Raw genomic sequence first — 13,202 nt, 5'->3', positions numbered from 1 at the left:
CTCAAGCAGCTGCAGAGGCCATTACTCCATTTACTTCATGGCATTTCAATCACTTTTCTGTACAAAGAACTATGTTGAGCTGATCTTTAGAATCTTCATTAGGTTCATCAACCATCTTTCATTAGATAACATTGGATATATAATTATAAATTATATGTTATATAGCTGTCCCAAAACAATACATTATACACTGGAACCTATTCTTAAACAGGTACTCTAGCAATTTAGTAATGTGCTTCTATGAAGTCAGGTTTACTACAAAAGATAAAATAAAGAATCATCAAAATCATCAAAAAGCAGGACCAGCTGAGACATCCCGACTTTGTCTTAAGAGTTGGTCAAGCACAAAAAAGCTAGATTTTCCATGATGCTGTTCAATAGCTTCTTTTTGAGGCTTCAACTACGAATGTGTAATATCTAAATTATTTTTTCAGACTTGAGACAGCTCCTCCAGAGACTTCAGACAACTGTTTAGTAATTGAGTAGTTGAATAGTTGAGTAAATTGCTACTCTTGATTTGTGTCTGCTGGATGTGTAAATAGGAAATTGTTTGCTGACAATTACCAATTTTAGGTTATAAAAATTGGGTGGCTGTGGCTCAGGAAGTAGAACAGGTCGTCCACTAATAGAAAGGTCAGCTCCTTCAGTCCATGTTTCAAATTGTCATTGGACAAGATACTGAACTCCAAATTGCTCTTGATGTACAATTGGTGTATGAGTATGTGATTGTGACTCACAGTATAAAGTGCCTTGAGTGGTCGTTAAGACTAGAAAGTGCTATATAAATGCAGCCCATTTACCACAAAGTCCCCCTTTATTTCAGTGAATTATCACAAGTTACAAGTGAGTGAAGCTGAGCGGTGCTAAAAAAAAATACATCAACAGCAAGCATCAACAATAAAGCAAATAGAGCCATTTTGGATTTTTTTTTTAAAATGAAACTGCAACATTTTGCAGTTTATGTCAAATCTGCTGTCAGTCGATGCTGCTACTAATTCATGTTTTTTTGTGCTATAGAAGAGAAATGCTGTCAAAATCCTGTCCAAAATTTCCTGCCACAAAAGATCCATCATCTTATCTAATATTCAGCAGAATTTAAACAAAATTTTGTATAGGAGAGGCAACCAAAGGTGTCATTAGGCTACTTTTGGGTAGTTTTGCTTATCTTTTCTACCACTACTCAATAAAGACAACATTTAACATTATTAAAAAGGGAAATAAATTGGCAAAGTGTAGGATTAAAAAGATTTTCAGTAGCAGCACTACAGTACTGCCTTTGGATGGCCTGCTGGATGCTTCCATCTGCACTCACAGGGAGATGGCAGTGAGAAGTTTAGTCATGGTGGAGCAGCACCCACAGTGGATGCTACTACAAATACTACCACAAACAGAAGCTGGATAAGCCCTTTCACAACGCCTGTGGAAGAAAAAGATACAATAACAGCGTCCAAAAATGAGCCTGCTCAGAGCACAGTGCATCGAAGGAGAATTAAGACTATGTTGTGGATCCTGCGTAGAGATCTGTGGATATTTCCACAGTCACTTCCTGTCAGCAGCTGTGGGAGAACACCCCTTTCTGCACAAGTCAAGGGTTAAAAACAAGCTAAGGATGAGGATGACACAGAGACGCCTGAACATGTTGTCACTCGTGGCCGCTGACTCGGAACTTGTCCGGGAGTTGGGACTTTGACGACTTGATCAATGACCTCTCTTCAAAGAGGACCAGAAGAAAGCAGATGATTTAGGTTTTACTGATGTTTCACGCTGGGCTTTATGTGTGGTCGTAGCTGTGGCTGTGTACTGGGTTTGCTTCTCACTGATGTGCTCTGTCATGGTTAGTTGTAGGTTGTTTTCATTAGGACATATATTATATACTGTATGTGTCTACTCTCTGCTGTCTGCAGTTTGGGTGAGGGTTCTTTTTATCAGTGAATTTTGCAACTGCTATAACTACAGTTGCAAAGTGATCAAATTTCAAATTTCACTCTTAGAGGCTTTAATCTAGCAGATAACTATTGGCAGTAGCTAATGTTAATAGTGTTTGGTGTGTGATAAGTGGGCAGTGACACACGCAATGGAAACCCAGGTGTGTCTGCTTCATGCATGTAAGTACTTCCTGTGAATTCTCACAATAAAAGAACCATTTCATCCAGAGTAATTAGATTTCTTTTCTGAGTGTTGACTAATTCACTTACAAGTGGTTCAATCTAATTATAGGTTGTGAGTCATGAAGGGGAAGGAAAGGGGATGAACAGCAGCACTAAATTTTGTCAAGGGAGAGTGGCATCTGCCCAAGATGAAGACTGCATCCCACACACACACACAGACGGACAGACACACACATATGTGATTTCATCCTGTTCCCGTGCAATCAGAGGTAAACGGAGGACCCACAGGTGCCGCAGACACGAAACGGCTGCTCTTTTATGTAACCCTGTGGCCCCGTTCAGGTGTCACACCATTTACCAGCTGGAGCAACTACAGGGAGAAGCCTTACATCACCCCTGACCTCCCCCCACCACCGCCGCCGCGGCTGTTCCTATAGTATATCAACAGCCAGTCAGCCATGGAGATGTGAAGTCAGCATCAAAGATGGGACAAGCAGAGCTGAAAGCCAGAAGCTCCAAAGCCTGAAAAAATGATAAATTGCTTGGTGATGCATGAGCAGACATTTATGCAAACACACACACATTTATTACCACGCTTAGATATATATACACACACACACACACACACACACACAAGCACAAATCACCAACAATGACCTGTCAAGTGAAAAAGCAGGTGTGGTGGATGGCGAAGCATGGTGGTATATAAACATCCTGTTGAGGGCGGCTGTGATGCAGCTGAAGGTGATCTGATCGACACCGGTTCAGTCATCGAGCGCGACAGCATATGGAGCCACGCTTGGCCTGGCTCGCTGGATTTCACACATGGATTCAAGTCCAGTAAGCATGATGAAATGCTTGATTCTCTACTAATTTCACCCACTGGGCTCGCATACACCAGCAATTCCAGACACACACACACACACACACACACACAGAAGCCAACAAACAGAAATTTGTCATGACCTTCTGGGGGTGGAACAGAATTTTACACTAAGGCTCATTTACTGGATCACAGTAGGTCTTGTTGTTCCTTGATATTTTTGCACCCGTGTAAAGAAGATTTAGTCTTTGAGCAGAGTGCAAACTAACTCTGATCACTGTGAGGGTTTATTTTTGTTCTAATCTGCTCACTGATGAAACATTTACAGAACCACATACACTAAATATATATATACATTTTGACTAGTGACCTTACCTTTACGTAATAGGGCCACCATTTTTTAAAAATCAAGTTAAATTAATGACAATTCACATAATTTGTTTAATTAAACTTGAAAATCAAGCATGAGTCTACTCCCAAATTATGCTGAATTACTCTGTTTATTAATGGAGCCTCTGATGGCTCACTTGGGTGGCAGCTAACAGGTGTATCAGGTTTGTTGCTGTAAGGCAGCTGTATTTCACAAAGTCTGCCTTAGTTTTTCCATCTATAGTTTTAAATCCAAGATGCTTCCACCCTTTTCTCAGATGTTTCGGTGTCATGATTTTCCACTAGATTCTTCCATTTTGTATTAATGAAAGAAGAACGATAATTGGACAATTAACTAAGGGGAACGGGGCATGAAATGTGTCAAAGTGCATTTTCCACCACTGGAGAACAAGAAAAGGCCTTTTGCACTTCATTAACTGAATTATAAATTTGGGCAGATCATTGCAGATAACTTTTTTTTCATATATTCAAACAATAGTTTAACTTCAAATTTAAAAAAAAGATACGGTTTATAGTGAAAGTCCAAATCTATTGAAATCACACAGACAAACAACAAAACCTCATATTTGACAAGGTAGACGCAGATGCTATTTGGCATTTTGTTGTTAGAATAAAATGTAAGTATGGGTCACAATATGCCACTGGTGTGAATGAGGGTCATTTTTTATGGGAAGACAGTCTCTCCTGAAAACAAGCACTTAAGTGTTTTCTGAATCTGTTTTTGCAGTAGAGGTAAAACTGTGCTCAAAGTCCACTGCAGGTCATTTTGAGTTTTCTCTGGGAAATCAGCAATTTTTGTTTTCAGTAAACCTTTGGTCTTAAGACTGTGTGTTAACTAGAAACATAACACCTGTTAGGATTCGGCAGTATGCCTCTCTCCCCTCTTGTGGTCAGTGTGTTTCCCTTCCTTGTGTCTCCTGTTTGTCTCCCCCTGTCTGTGTTTGTTTTCCAGGGCTTGGCTATCCGGTCATCCCCTCCTACCTGAGTTTTCCCTCCACTCAATCTCTCACTCCTGTCTTCAATCTGTCTCATTACCTCACCTGACTGCTGCTGTATTTATACCCGGGTCCTTCACTCCAGTCTTCGTCAGATCGTCCGTTTGCCTGCATGGTATTCCTGCGCATGACTCCAAGCCTTTTTGAAAGTCTCTCCCTGAACTGGCTAACTTTGTCTCTCCTCCTCACCAGATCCCAGTTCCTCACCTTTGCTCGCCTGCCACACCCTGGAGATCTGTTTTTTCTGAAGTTTTGACTCCCAGCTGAGTCCACCTTTGTTGGAAGCCTGTCTGCCTGCTCCTTCGGCTGCATCCTTAGTTTGTTGACTCTCAGTTGAATCCACCTTTTGTTTGAAGCCTGCCTGCCTGCTCCTTTGTCGAGTGTTTTTGTTTTTCTGTAATAAACCTTTCTTTATCATTCTGAGTTCTGCATTTTGGCTCCTTTTCTGTTTGTAACATAACAATACCTCCAAAAGACAGACATGTGAGTTTAACATATGGGCTTTAAATATATGTACCTAGTTCACTGAAACATGCCAGCATCTTTGATTTCCATAAATATAATGACTCTCTGTAAATATATTGACATTTTTCACCCTCCTCAAACTAGAATAATTTCTTCCCTTGAAAAGTTCCTCACCTCACCTTGCCTTTCATTTTTAGAATGAAAATATTAAAATATTAAATTATATAATATTCACAAAATAATTCAAAAGCCAAAGTTTATATTTCAATACTTTCTTTGAACAGGGACAGCCCTCTGAAGAGATCTCACTGAAGTCTAAAGAGCCACAAGGCAAACCATTCGGCCAACTGTTGCTCTCCCAATCGGCCTGTCTCGCTGCAGCTCATAAAAAGCTGCCTGGGAGCTCAGACAGAGTTGTGCATTTTACATGAACGGTAATTAGGAAGACGAATACAAAACTCAGTTATCCCTGGGGTTAGGGTCTTAATGGACCAGATCATTTGGCCATCACTTAGACACAGGAGGCCTGCGGTGCCACATCACAGTGTTAGCGCTGACAGAGCAGCGACAGGTCATCAGGGACAAGACGTACGGCACCGACTTGTCGTTTCTGTGTCTTATACATGAGCACATTCAGCATGCAGGAGCTAAGTGCTAAGCAAGAGATGGTGTTGCTTACAGGACGATGCGCCCCCTGCCTGTTGCAGCTACAATCTAAGAATGTGCCAACGCTATAACTGCAAAGTAGGCTTGCAGGTTTGCTGACTCTCACAGGAAATCAAACGCACCCCTTCACAATTTACTCAAATATTAACATTCCTCATATGAGCAAATCTTAAAGGTTTAATTTGATGAGCTTTGGATATCCAGCAACCAACTCCTACAGGAAATGCTAATCACAGAGCAAATAATCAAAAGCAAAATAAAAGGCTCTCATGCAAATCATATCACTCAACATTTGCAGGAGTTCTGCAGAAAGAAACGGAGTGAATTATACACTCTATTATCATGAGTGTAATGACAACCCTGCTTGAGAAAGAATGAAGCACATAATTACATTTGGGTCTTATCAAACTACTACCTGGGGCATGAGAGAGCCAGCAGCAGGCCTGGCTGAATCTCTGCCGATTGGAAGAAAACAGCTGATAGGGATGGAAGCAGATCCACAAGAGGCAAGGAACAAAAAAACAAAAGATGTCCGCCAGTACCAGAATCAGCTCCTCAGTGACAAATCCCCCACCTCATATCCCATCCATCTTCCTATTTCTCCTAATGTTTCCTACTGTCATCTATCACCGAGGCACGAGGGAGATGCACTTCATGTTGTTGTGGCCTGAACAGTCAAAAAGTGAGGGTGGGAGGGGCACAGCTGTGGTTTGCAGCTGTAGCTTCAAACCCCAATCAGCAGGGATTGTGTACGGCGTACAGGTAAATTAAGCACTCAGAGATTAAACTGCTTGTAGGAATAAAAATGTTGGCAAACAGCCAGTGAATGTGGCAGTGCAGGGTGTGTTGGTTTCCTGTGTATGTGTGAGGAGGGGCCTTCCCGATGATGATTGTGCCTTTGATTAGTCTTAATTACCCCCGTCTCTCCTCTTCACAGCCACCTCCAGGCAAAGACACTCAGAGCGAAAAAACTTTCGAAGACCTGATGCCAAAAATCTAAAAATAGACAGAGATTGACAGATAGTTGCACGCTACACGGAGCTCACCACCCTGAGAGGATGGATTGGATATTTGGTCCATTTGTTGTCGTCCCCTCCCCCCTGTGGCGTCAGTGGAGACAGTTATGTTAAATAAGGCCAAATCTTTCACTGTGGGAGCTGGCTGTCAAAATCCCCAAAAGGAGGAGGTTTCAAATGGCACAGACGAGAAGCAGCTCTGTGATAGAGAACTGTACTGAGATGACCCTGGTGAGGCTTTGAAACTTTTTGGAAGGGCTTCATTCCTTTTAGTAAGGTCTGGATACATGCCTGGCAGGAGGCTGAAAGTCACACCACACTGTTGGATTCTTCAGCATGGCAGGGAACCATAAAGTATTTTCTGCTCAGTGGATTATTGGAATGTCTTTATTGCGGTGGAGAATAATTCTGTCTCTGAGGACTGATAACATCACATACACCAGTCAAAAGCAACATGTTTGGGCACACTTCAAGTTTAATTATAGGTTGACTGAATTATTGCTTTTATCCACACCTGCCTCACTCTCTCTCCCTCTCTCTATCTCCCTCTCTCTATCTCCCTATCTCTCTCTGGAGTCAAAGCTGAATAAACACCAATAAAACACTACTGACTTGTTTACAACCAAAGTGAGCTTTGGCATCAATAGCAGACCTAATAAACAACGCCCCCAACACAAGGTCCAACAACGTGGGGGCTGACCCATATTTTCACCCTATGTCTGTAAGACTAACTGGGTGGTATGTAATTATAAGGTCAAACATGCCAGAGTCCATTCTTCCAGGTGGGCAAGATGGCTTCTTCTTCATATTTAAGCATAGCTACTTCCACACTTAGTAGCAGCTGAGTTTTTGAAGATGACTTCTGAAACATCAAATTTTAGGGGAGGTTTTTGGGAAGATTCAACTTTCCATTTCAGAGTTGATTCTTGGGGTCATGATTTGATTGAAGATCAATGCTCCGTTCAAGAATCTGCACTCTTGTCAAAAATAAGAGAAAAAAGAAACGATTAAAAGCTTTTCCTCTCTTTAACACATACATAGCTAAATTGTAATCATTCATGATTGGATGGAGCTCAAAGGCAAACAGAGGCTGTAGGAAAAAGATACACACTCCTGGAATGTCACAGTATAATGTAAAGGATGTAATGATGACCTACTGTATGTGCAGAAATAAAAACAAAGGTTCACACCAGATATCAGTTTTAGCATTTGCTGCTCTTGTCGCCCAAAAGTGGTCCAACCTCAGCTACTGGGGATGAATAATCAGGTAAACATTTGATTCCATTTAAGAACATGTGGATTATGATCAAAATCAGCTATGACCCATTACGACACTAATGTGCATGCAATCCTGCAGGATTCCTTCACATTCAGTAGCTCAATCTATAAAGATCACCCAATAAACTGATAACTCATTCAAAGTTAAAACTGAGCATAAAGTTGGTTGTGAACAAGCCAAAAGAAGGAGAAAAGAGGGAACAGTTTTAGTCCTGAGCCAAGAAAAAGAAAATCATTTGGTTGTTCAGCTGGAGTTTCACACTTGAGCAGACAGCGGTGGCAGTTAAAAATATCTGTATCACGAGCTGGGATCTGTATCTGTGAAGAGAGCTCAACTGCCATCGGCAGGACTGGGATTCTAAAAATAGCAGGCTGGCTGGCTGGCAGGCAGGCAGGCAGCCGACTCTGCCTCTGTCTCCACTGGATTTGATTAGCCCTGAAGAAGCTCTGCCCACCCCAACAACCCCCCCAGCTACCCCCCCCTCGCCACTCTGTGTGTGCGTGTGTGTGTGTGTGTGGCAGCTTGTCTTGTCTGGAGGCCAGGCTCTTTCTTACTGCACACAACCACAGACACACTCTTCACTGCTGAAAATGCTTACATCGGCTTTTCTGAAGTGTGATCCAATTTTCCTTTTCCGGCAGCGTGTTTAAGGTTAATGTCTTTGCTAATATTAACATTAATATCTTTGCTGTTTGCCAGCAATCTAAAAACAAACAAAACCTTGTTCAAATTATGACGCAGCAACTTTGTAATGTGTTATCCAATACAAAAGGTAGCAAAAAGAATCAGTCATATCAAGCTTGGACAAGAATTACCACCAAGCGATCATTTCTCGCAGCTGTTTTGATACTTTTTGCCTCCTTTCGGTGATTATTTGTTACTAATTGCTTTTCCTGCCTGCAAACTCTGCAAGCATGATCCCTGTTTCCTATAGCAGCAGGCAACAGTTTTTAGCAAAAAAAACAAAAAAAAACCTCACTGTATGCTGCCTGCCCAGCAATAAAAACACACAGTGGAGCATTAAGCAGCTAAAGATAGAGATATTTCTGTTTAGACAAGTTGGAGACCAGAGTGAATACTGGACCTATATTCATGATCAGACACCTAAATTGCTACTCTTAATTTGTGTCTGCTAGATGTGTAAATAGACACTTGTTTGAAAACAATTAGCAATTTTAGAGGGTTACAAAATTGGACAGCTGTAGCTCAGGAGATAGAGCTAGTCGCCTGCTAATCAGGGGGTCAGTGGTTTAATCCCCAGTATCCTTGAGCAAGATACTGGACCCCAGGTTTCCCCCAGTGGCATTCGGTGTGTGACTATGTGTGTGTGTTAGAGTATGCTATATACAGTATATAGAACAAGTGCTGTATGGATGTTGGTGTGAATGGGTGAATGTGACCTGAAGTGTGAGGCGCTGTGAGTGGTCGACAAGACTAGAAAATTGCCATATAAATGTAGCCCCAGCAGGATTTCAGCAGATGTGAGCACCCTACCAGAAGCAATACTAATCAGAACACACCTTTAAAATGTCTGCACTGTATGTAATGACAAAACAGTGGTTAAACAGAAATGCTATGATTATTAATTATCTAAATTTAATAGTTTCTAGTAGGGCTCTAAAGCACGATTTAAATCATTTTCATATTGATACAAATATGTTTCCGTAATAAATATGTACTCTGTCCTGATACGGAAGAATCTATTTGGCCACTACAATCATTTTCATTACCAATCAATCTATTTATAATTTTTATGAATAAACTGATCACTCATTTAATCCGTCACAAAATCATGAGAAATGCCCATCACACTCTTCCAGTACTCAAGGTGACGTCTTCAAAGGGCTTGCTTATTCTGAACAACAGTCGTAAGCCAAACATATTCAGACACTGCAACAGCAAACCTTTATTAATTATTAATATTTACCACAGTTCTGCATAACACAGTATAATCACGTTAATATGATTTCAGTGAAAATCAGTTACTGAACATAATGAATTCAAGCCCAGCCCCAATTTCTAGCAAAAGTACATATTCCTCATTTTTTTCAGGGATACACTTTAACCAACTGAAAGAACTCTGAGTGTCTCTGAAACTCACTTAGAGAGCCACTGTTAGAGATATTATTGCAGTGTCCACTGCAGTAATATCTTACAAATGGCCAGCTGAAATGGGACTATTTTATATTTGGCTGGAGTTAAGAGGTGAACCTCATACAGAAAATTGTCCACTCTAAGACCCCTGATGTTGGCAGGAAGAAGCACAGTAACAGGCTTCTCTCTCTTAGACGGTTTGCCTCAGAGGAGCACATGCATCTACATCCTGACAGCAATCTGTATTCCAATAACATGGCATTATGAACAGGAAAGTAAAATTGCACTAGATGCAGCTTTGTAGCACCCTAGACATTTGGTGTTTTGAAGATAATCGCTGTGTGTGTCTGAGGGGCCTGCCTATTTCAGTATCATAGCTCCACTTGAAATGCCCTCGATGACATCTGTCCGGTGAAGATAGGTTCACAGAAGGGCTAAGTGAATGAGCAGGTCTGCACACCAGCCAGCTTTATAGTGACTCACTGGCAATCACAAAGGTGGGATTATTGTATCCCCTTCTTTTCTCTTACTCCCTGTCTGTCACTCAAATCAGCTGTCAGATAAATCCCTGGCAGATGGAGTTGAGGGTCCAAATCCTCAGAAAAATTTGCAGCTGCTGCTGCTTCAGTCACACGCACATATACTCCAATGGCAACTATCACAGAGGAACTGTAGATGTAACAAAGACACAGAACTCTTTGCAGACACAATCAAATCAGAATAGAGCTTGAAGAGATGATGTGTTCTCACTAAGAACAGGCAGGTGGACTGAGACATGCAGCTACAGTGATGAGGTGAGAGGAGTAAATGACAGAGTCAAAGAAACCAAGTTGTGGTAGTGCCCTCGCTCTCCTAGGGGGATGAGTCATTGAAAATGTGTAAATAATCAGCAAAACCAACACGTCTGAGCCACCAGACCTCCCTCACCTGCGGTGGATCCATCCCACCCTGACAGCATACACATTTTTCAAGCCCACGGGCATTCGCAATTTGGTGGGAGGATTGAAAAACGGGTGCTAAGATTGAGCGATGAAAGGTCAGCGAGATAAACATGTTGACTCCTCCTGTGCTGATTACAGATCAGTCATGATTGATTGCACTTAGTCATAGTCTGCAAGCTCAAGTATACATTGCCAAGAAATGCCACTGCCAGAATAGCACATATACACTCATTGACCATAAAAAAGGGGAATAGGCTATGTGGAAAAAGTAGGTAGAAACTCAAAAGAAAATGTGGTTTATTTGGTCGAAAAGAGACAAATTCACACTTCACACAATTGGCCCACCTAAGACTTAGAGATGCAGGGAACACCCGGCTTTACTGCCAGCCAGTTTAGCTAGAAGGTTTTCAATTTTTCAAGGTTTTTCAATTTCCTGTGCATCTGTCCATGCAACCCACCAGCCAAAAACAGTTATTAGCATTTAATACAAATTCTCTCTCATTCTATCATGCACGCACACACACACTGACAAATCAAGATCCACCTAATGCTAGTATGTCTGTTCAAAAAGTACTCTAACATATGCAGAGACATAGTTCCAAACCTTGGCAGTAAGTGGAATGCAAAAGTTCACAGAGATATCTTCAAGCTACACATCAGCATTCCCTGTTAGAAATTAAATAAGGAGGGTCAGAACACTGTCTGAGGATGAAGGCAGTTTGGATGAAGGTTCCGTATTGTGAGAAACTTTCTCTTCATTGGTTTCTCTGTCTACCAGCAGAGGACAGAGACGAGCAAGATAAAGAAACATAGAGGAAAAGCCATTGCCCAAGCAGCCTTCCAGGAACAACCATATCGCTGGTCAAGAGTACAGACCAAGGGAAGAAATGGTATCTTGCTGTCTTTTAGTTCTGATCAGATTCATGTTCACACTGGGTTTTAACAAACAGGAATAAACAGGAAATCATCCAAAAAAATAACTGATTGGAAAGTTTTGATGATGTCATTCTGCATTGGTGTTACATGGCTAAATTGAATTTCTATCATTTTCAGGACCAAAGAGCCTTCCTTGTATCATAAAACTTTCTTCAACACTTTTTTCTCTCTATAAACCAACAACATGTAACTTAATATATTGCATAATTTTGCTTGGATTTATGTCGATGTTATACCTGTCCACCTCTCCTACGTCAACATGCGTCAAGTGCTTGCTGAGCACCATGGGTTTCACTCATACTGCTGAAAACAATATGCAGCCATTAACAAAGATGAATCATGCAGCTGGAAAGAATACATTTACTGTAGTATATAGGTAAGTGCACAGGCTTTTGTTGAGCACACAGTGAATTTAATAACCCTGGTGTCTACTCTATGCCCAACAGTACATCTACAAAATCAAAGGGCACACGTCCTTACATCTCATTGGCATCAAACTTGGTGGGTGTATTGCTGAGGACCCAGGAAAGTGCAGTGTCCACAGTGAAGTTTTTTTGGATGAGAAGATCTTGAGAAAGCATCACTTTTCTACATACTACTTGACATGAAGAAAGAGATTAAACTACACTACCAGGGCAGTGTAGCACTCAGACAATTTACAGCACCCTACTAGCCAGGGTTTTAAGAGAGGTAAAGCTAAACTCTGACAGCACTTTCCCCACTGTCACACTGACACTACCGGAGTGGAGCGGAGCAGCCAACTCCAACCTGGATGCAACCTGGATTAATGCAGACCATGCAATCAGCCACTACCAACCCACATTCTGAATGCACTAGTAACTTTAAATCAGTTCTCACAGTACAGGACAAAGCTGATATTCCACATCAAAATCATCATGATTTTACATCATAATCCAATATTAAATCCAATATTCAGCTTGCACAACTTGACAGATCAAAAAGACAAAATGAGTAGATGGGATAACAAAAGGCCAAGAGTTTTTCTGTCAACTGCTTTTTCATTTTTTCATAGACACTGCAAAACAACTTTATTTTTCTAGTTGGAAAAACTTGGAAAAACTTACCTATTTTTTTAAGAAAATTCATGCAATATTGAAATTAATTCAATCTAGATTTTCTTTAGTTTTAAGTTAGGGTTCAAATAAAAAATGTTCTATTACTTGATTATGTATAATGGTACGTGTTATTTTGTATGTTCTGACAGCACTTACACAAGAATTAAGCACATGTTTAGATTTTCATCCATCTGACAATACCATCAGGAAGGCATCTGATTGGTCTCTAATTCATTTTCCAGGATGACCATCAAACATACAGCCAGACTCACAAAGAACTATCATGTTATGTCAGTCTAATACATATTTGCTCTTTCTGCAAAGGGTTTTCTGCACAAAGTTGTCACTTTTTATATGATAAAGAGTGTGGTCTAGACCTGGTCTATATGTACAGTGCCTCAAGATAACTTCTG

General features: G+C 41.0%; 1 protein-coding gene across 1 annotated transcript in view; it reads right to left on the bottom strand.

Moving 5' to 3' along the window:
* trappc9 (trafficking protein particle complex subunit 9) overlaps positions 1-13,202 on the bottom strand; it is a 185,301-nt gene that overhangs the window by 108,683 nt on the left and 63,416 nt on the right.

This window comes from Lates calcarifer, linkage group LG3, assembly GCF_001640805.2.
Source record: "Lates calcarifer isolate ASB-BC8 linkage group LG3, TLL_Latcal_v3, whole genome shotgun sequence".
Taxonomy (NCBI): domain Eukaryota; kingdom Metazoa; phylum Chordata; class Actinopteri; family Centropomidae; genus Lates; species Lates calcarifer.
The sequence above is the reverse complement of the archived record's forward strand: the minus strand, read 5'-3'. Positions and strand labels throughout refer to the sequence as shown.